This window comes from Haliotis rufescens, unplaced genomic scaffold, assembly GCF_023055435.1.
Source record: "Haliotis rufescens isolate VD_foot unplaced genomic scaffold, xgHalRufe1.0.p SCAF_16, whole genome shotgun sequence".
NCBI lineage: Eukaryota > Metazoa > Mollusca > Gastropoda > Lepetellida > Haliotidae > Haliotis > Haliotis rufescens.
This window is the reverse complement of record NW_025963846.1, coordinates 22,935,733-22,943,182: the sequence shown is the minus strand read 5'-3', so window position 1 is coordinate 22,943,182 and position 7,450 is coordinate 22,935,733.

Sequence of the window (7,450 nt, the reverse complement as noted above, 5' to 3'; positions counted from 1 at the left end):
CGACCTCCGTAACATATAGAACTATGATAGCCACGACCTCCGTAACAGACATAATTATGATAGCCACGACCTCCGTAACATACATAACTATGATAGCCACGACCTCCGTAACAGACATAACTATGATAGCCACGACCTCCGTAACAGACATAACTATTATAACCATGACCTCCGTAACATACATTACTATGATAGCCACGACCTCCGTAACAGACATAACTATGATAGCCACGACCTCTGTAACATATAGAACTATGATAGCCACGACCTCCGTAACATATAGAACTATGATAGCCACGACCTCCGTAACAGACATAACTATGATAGCCACGACCTCCGTAACATACATTACTATGATAGCCACCACCTCCGTAACAGACATAACTATGATAGCCACGACCTCCGTAACATACATAACTATGATAGCCACCACCTCCGTAACAGACATAACTATGATAGCCACGACCTCCGTAACATACATAACTATGATAGCCACGACCTCCGTAACATACATAACTATGATAGCCACGACCTCCGTAACATACATAACTATGATAGCCACGACCTCCGTAACAGACATAACTATGATAGCCACGACCTCCGTGACATACATAACTATGATTGCCACGACCTCCGTGACATACATAACTATGATAGCCACGACCTCCGTAACATATATAACTATGATAGCCACGACCTCCGTAACAGACATAACTATGATAGCCACGACCTCCGTAACATACATAACTATGATAGCCACGACCTCCGTAACAGACATAACTATGATAGCCACGACCTCCGTAACAGACATTACTATGATAGCCACGACCTCCGTAACATATAGAACTATGATAGCCACGACCTCCGTAACAGACATAACTATTATAGCCACGACCTCCGTAACATACATTGTCCGAAGCATTGTCACGTTGGGGTGAACATGTTTGAGGAAGAATTATGTTTGCAGACACGGAAGAAATTCAAGAAATAAGCAGAATTTCTGCAATCAAAAAGTAGAATATTAAGAGATCAACATTCTTTCGATAACAATTAAACATTTGCCGACTGGCGACTTTTATTTTTGTTTTGTTTAGTGGTTAAAGCGTTCGCTCGTCACGCCGAAGACCCGGGTTCGATTCCCGACATGGGTACAATGTGTGAAGCCCATTTCTGATTTCCCCGGCCGTGATATTGCTGGAATATTGCTAAAAGCGGCGTAAAACCTCACTCACTCACTCACTCACGTAGCATTACAATCGCTTTGTGATATGGTTGTCAGGATTACTTGTTGTTGTTTGTTGTTTAACGCCGCACTCAGCAATATTCTGACTACATGGCGGCGGTCTGTAAATATTTAAGTCTGGACCAAGCAGTCTAGTGATTGACATCATGAGCATTGATCTACGCAGTTGGGATAAGATGACATGCATCAACCAAGTCAGCGAGTCTGACTACCCGATCCCGTTAGTTGCCTCTTACGACAAGCATAGTCTCCTTTTACGGCAAGCATAGTCGCCTTTTACGGCAAGCATAGTCGCCTTTTACGGCAAGCAGTCGCCTTTTACGGCAAGCAGCCTTTTACGACAAGCATAGTCGCCATTTACGACAAGCAGTCGCCTTTTACGACAAGCATAGTCGCCTCTAACGGCGCCTTCGGTTCCAAATCTACAGTTTATTTCCTAATGTAAACCTTGTTCAACGAGCAGAAGCAACTGTCACTGTCCCCACAACGGCTGAAGTTGGTTTTCTCTGTCTCACAGTATGGCTGTTCCGAACTCCTATCTCCTGTTTGTTTGTTTGTTGTTAAACGTCGCACTCAGCAATATTCCAGCTATATGGCGGCGGTCTGTAAATAATCGAGTCTGGACCAGACAATCCAGTGATTGATATCACGAGCATCGATCCATGCAATTTTACCCCGGATCTTCACGGGTCTCCGGTCTCCTGTAACTCGTTTCGACTTTGATAATGTCAAGTCACGTAAACTAAACTAAAAACTTCATCGTAAAGAGTTCTCTGTGTAAACTCTGCATGACGCCTGTGTGTTGTGTCACAAGAGAGTGTGTGTGTGTATCACAATATTGTGTGCCTGTTTGTGTGTTGTGTCACAAGAGAGTGTGTGTGTTGTGTGTGTGGTGTGTGTGTGTGTGTGTGTATCACAATATTGTGTGCCTGTTTGTGTGTTGTTTCACAAAGAGTCTGTGTGTGTGTGTGTGTGTGTGTGTGTGTGTTGTGTGTATCACAATATTGTGTCTGTTTGTGTGTTGTTTCACAAAGAGTCTCTGGGGCGGTCGGGTAGCCTAGTGGTTAAAGCGTTCGCTCGTCACGCCGAAGACACGGGTTCGATTCCCGACATGGGTACATTGTGTGAAGCCCATTTCTGGTGTCCCCCGCCGTGATATTCCTGGAATATTGCTAAAAGCGGCGTAAAGCCATACTCACTCACTCACTCACTCACTCACAAAGAGTCTCTGTGTGTGTGTGTTGTGTTGTTTCACAAAGAGTCTGTGTGTGTGTGTTTTGTGTGTATCACAATATTGTGTGTCTGTTTGTGTGTTGTTTCACAAGAGTCTCTGTGTGTGTGTTGTGTGTATCACAATATTGTGTGCCTGTTTGTGTGTTGTTTCACAAAGAGTCTGTGTGTGTGTGTGTATCACAATATTGTGTGCCTGTTTGTGTGTTGTTTCACAAAGAGTCTGTGTGTGTGTGTTGTGTGTATCACAATATTGTGTGCCTGTTTGTGTGTTGTTTCACAAAGAGTCTGTGTGTGTGTGTTGTGTGTATCACAATATTGTGTGCCTGTTTGTGTGTTGTTTCACAAAGAGTCTGTGTGTGTGTGTATCACAATATTGTGTGCCTGTTTGTGTGTTGTTTCACAAAGAGTCTGTGTGTGTGTGTGTTGTGTGTATCACAATATTGTGTGTCTGTTTGTGTGTTGTTACACAAGAGTCTCTGTGTGTGTGTTGTGTGTATCACAATAGTGTGTCTGTTTGTGTGTTGTTTCACAAAGAGTCTGTGTGTGTGTGTTGTGTGTATCATAATATTGTGTGCCTGTTTGTGTGTTGTTTCACAAAGAGTCTGTGTGTGTGTTGTGTGTATCACAATATTGTGTGCCTGTTTGTGTGGTGTTTCACAAAGAGTCTCTGTGTGTGTGTGTTGTGTTGTTTCACAAAGAGTCTGTGTGTGTGTGTTGTGTGTATCACAATATTGTGTGCCTGTGTGTGTGTTGTTTCACAAAGAGTCTGTGTGTGTGTGTGTGTTGTGTGTATCACAATATTGTGTGCCTGTTTGTGTGTTGTTTCACAAAGAGTCTGTGTGTGTGTGTGTGTGTTGTGTGTATCACAATATTGTGTGCCTGTTTGTGTGTTGTTTCACAAAGAGTCTGTGTGTGTGTGTGTATCACAATATTGTGTGCCTGTTTGTGTGTTGTTTCACAAAGAGTCTGTGTGTGTGTGTGTATCACAATATTGTGTGCCTGTTTGTGTGTTGTTTCACAAAGAGTCTGTGTGTGTGTGTGTTGTGTGTATCACAATATTGTGTGCCTGTTTGTGTGTTGTTTCACAAAGAGTCTGTGTGTGTGTGTGTATCACAATATTGTGTGCCTGTTTGTGTGTTGTTTCACAAAGAGTCTGTGTGTGTGTTGTGTTGTGTGTATCACAATATTGTGTGTCTGTTTGTGTGTTGTTTCACAAGAGTCTCTGTGTGTGTGTTGTGTGTATCACAATATTGTGTGCCTGTTTGTGTGTTGTTTCACAAAGAGTCTGTGTGTGTGTGTGTTGTGTGTATCACAATATTGTGTGCCTGTTTGTGTGTTGTTTCACAAAGAGTCTGTGTGTGTGTGTTGTGTGTATCACAATATTGTGTGCCTGTTTGTGTGTTGTTTCACAAAGAGTCTGTGTGTGTGTTGTGTGTATCACAATATTGTGTGCCTGTTTGTGTGTTGTTTCACAAAGAGTCTGTGTGTGTGTGTGTATCACAATATTGTGTGCCTGTTTGTGTGTTGTTTCACAAAGAGTCTGTGTGTGTGTGTTGTGTGTATCACAATATTGTGTGCCTGTTTGTGTGTTGTTTCACAAAGAGTCTGTGTGTGTGTGTGTATCACAATATTGTGTGTCTGTTTGTGTGTTGTTTCACAAAGAGTCTGTGTGTGTGTGTGTTGTGTGTATCACAATATTGTGTGTCTGTTTGTGTGTTGTTTCACAAAGAGTATGTGTGTGTGTGTTGTGTGTATCACAATATTGTGTGCCTGTTTGTGTGTTGTTTCACAAGAGTCTCTGTGTGTGTGTTGTGTGTATCACAATAGTGTGTCTGTTTGTGTGTTGTTTCACAAAGAGTCTGTGTGTGTGTGTGTTGTGTGTATCACAATATTGTGTGCCTGTTTGTGTGTTGTTTCACAAAGAGTCTGTGTGTGTGTGTATCACAATATTGTGTGCCTGTTTGTGTGTTGTTTCACAAAGAGTCTGTGTGTGTGTGTGTTGTGTGTATCACAATATTGTGTGTCTGTTTGTGTGTTGTTACACAAGAGTCTCTGTGTGTGTGTTGTGTGTATCACAATAGTGTGTCTGTTTGTGTGTTGTTTCACAAAGAGTCTGTGTGTGTGTGTTGTGTGTATCATAATATTGTGTGCCTGTTTGTGTGTTGTTTCACAAAGAGTCTGTGTGTGTGTTGTGTGTATCACAATATTGTGTGCCTGTTTGTGTGGTGTTTCACAAAGAGTCTCTGTGTGTGTGTGTTGTGTTGTTTCACAAAGAGTCTGTGTGTGTGTGTTGTGTGTATCACAATATTGTGTGCCTGTGTGTGTGTTGTTTCACAAAGAGTCTGTGTGTGTGTGTGTGTTGTGTGTATCACAATATTGTGTGCCTGTTTGTGTGTTGTTTCACAAAGAGTCTGTGTGTGTGTGTGTGTGTTGTGTGTATCACAATATTGTGTGCCTGTTTGTGTGTTGTTTCACAAAGAGTCTGTGTGTGTGTGTGTATCACAATATTGTGTGCCTGTTTGTGTGTTGTTTCACAAAGAGTCTGTGTGTGTGTGTGTTGTGTGTATCACAATATTGTGTGCCTGTTTGTGTGTTGTTTCACAAAGAGTCTGTGTGTGTGTGTGTATCACAATATTGTGTGCCTGTTTGTGTGTTGTTTCACAAAGAGTCTGTGTGTGTGTTGTGTTGTGTGTATCACAATATTGTGTGTCTGTTTGTGTGTTGTTTCACAAGAGTCTCTGTGTGTGTGTTGTGTGTATCACAATATTGTGTGCCTGTTTGTGTGTTGTTTCACAAAGAGTCTGTGTGTGTGTGTGTGTTGTGTGTATCACAATATTGTGTGCCTGTTTGTGTGTTGTTTCACAAAGAGTCTGTGTGTGTGTGTTGTGTGTATCACAATATTGTGTGCCTGTTTGTGTGTTGTTTCACAAAGAGTCTGTGTGTGTGTTGTGTGTATCACAATATTGTGTGCCTGTTTGTGTGTTGTTTCACAAAGAGTCTGTGTGTGTGTGTGTATCACAATATTGTGTGCCTGTTTGTGTGTTGTTTCACAAAGAGTCTGTGTGTGTGTGTTGTGTGTATCACAATATTGTGTGCCTGTTTGTGTGTTGTTTCACAAAGAGTCTGTGTGTGTGTGTGTTGTGTGTATCACAATATTGTGTGCCTGTTTGTGTGTTGTTTCACAAAGAGTCTGTGTGTGTGTGTGTATCACAATATTGTGTGCCTGTTTGTGTGTTGTTTCACAAAGAGTCTCTGTGTGTGTGTGTTGTGTGTATCGCAATATTGTGTGCCTGTTTGTGTGGTGTTTCACAAAGAGTCTGTGTGTGTGTGTGTTGTGTTGTTTCACAAAGAGTCTGTGTGTGTGTGTGTTGTGTGTATCACAATATTGTGTGCCTGTTTGTGTGTTGTTTCACAAGGAGTCTGTGTGTGTGTGTGTTGTGTGTATCACAATATTGTGTGCCTGTTTGTGTGTTGTTTCACAAAGAGTCTGTGTGTGTGTTGTGTGTATCACAATATTGTGTGCCTGTTTGTGTGTTGTTTCACAAAGAGTCTGTGTGTGTGTGTGTATCACAATATTGTGTGCCTGTTTGTGTGTTGTTTCACAAAGAGTCTGTGTGTGTGTGTTGTGTGTATCACAATATTGTGTGCCTGTTTGTGTGTTGTTTCACAAAGAGTCTGTGTGTGTGTGTGTTGTGTGTATCACAATATTGTGTGCCTGTTTGTGTGTTGTTTCACAAAGAGTCTGTGTGTGTGTGTGTATCACAATATTGTGTGCCTGTTTGTGTGTTGTTTCACAAAGAGTCTGTGTGTGTGTGTGTTGTGTGTATCACAATTTTGTGTGCCTGTTTGTGTGTTGTTTCACAAAGTCTGTGTGTTGTGTGTATCACAATATTGTGTGCCTGTTTGTGTGTTGTTTCACAAAGAGTCTCTGTGTTGTGTGTACCACAATATTGTGTGCCTGTTCGTATTGTTTCACAACAGTGTATGTGTGCGCGCGCGCGTGTCCGTTGTCACAACAGTGTGTGTGCGTGTGTGTTGTATCACAACAGTCTGAGTCTGTGTGTGCGAGCTTGCGTTGTGCACACGAAAATACCAACAAGCTAACAAAAATACTTGACGAGTCCGCACTGAGACATCCTCCCGAGGCAAGATATCCAAGTCAGGAGTCCGCTAGCCTTTATCAACGTCCACTTTAATTATTGAAACCTAGACTTTGATATAGGCTGTGGGAAACTCTGCCATCAGGAAGATGGTACTGAGACGACTAAGAATTTAGGGACATTTTCCAAGTGCTTGGTCGCCTAATAATCGAGCTAATAACATGGTGTAAATTTCAGAGTGCAAAATCAACAAAAGACATACCCCGTTCTAACGTTCTAAGAAGTTATAAGATTTTGTTAGCATTTTGAGACCACTTTGTTAATCCCGTCAAATACCATGTCTGCCTTTTGAGCTAAACAAAGCAGATATTTTCAAGTGTCGCTGAAGTGCTGATATTCAGAATTAAGAATATAATGTCCAGGTTAATCACGAAACGAAAATGTTTCTCAGTTCTGCTATAGGTTTATTCAAAAAGAATGAAACTATTTATTTTTATTAAAACACAACTTTCATTAACAGAGTGTAAGTACAGGCACAGAAAAGTAGCAAGGATCGTTGATGCTCATCTATCAACAGTATAACAAACGTACTACTATATCTACAATACCGTAAAGATGATCATTTATATACAATGTACACTTAAATAAATAAATATCTTATTAAATAAATAAGAGCTGGCAGGCCAAACGCTCGAAAATCTTTGTTTTGTTTGTTTATTTGTTGTTTAACGCCGCACTCAGCAATATTCCAGCTATATGACGGCTGTGTGTAAACAATCGAGTCTGGACCGGAGAATCCAGTGATTGACATCATGGGCATCGATCTTGGTAATTGGGATATGATGACATGCATCAACCAAGTCAGCGAGCCTGA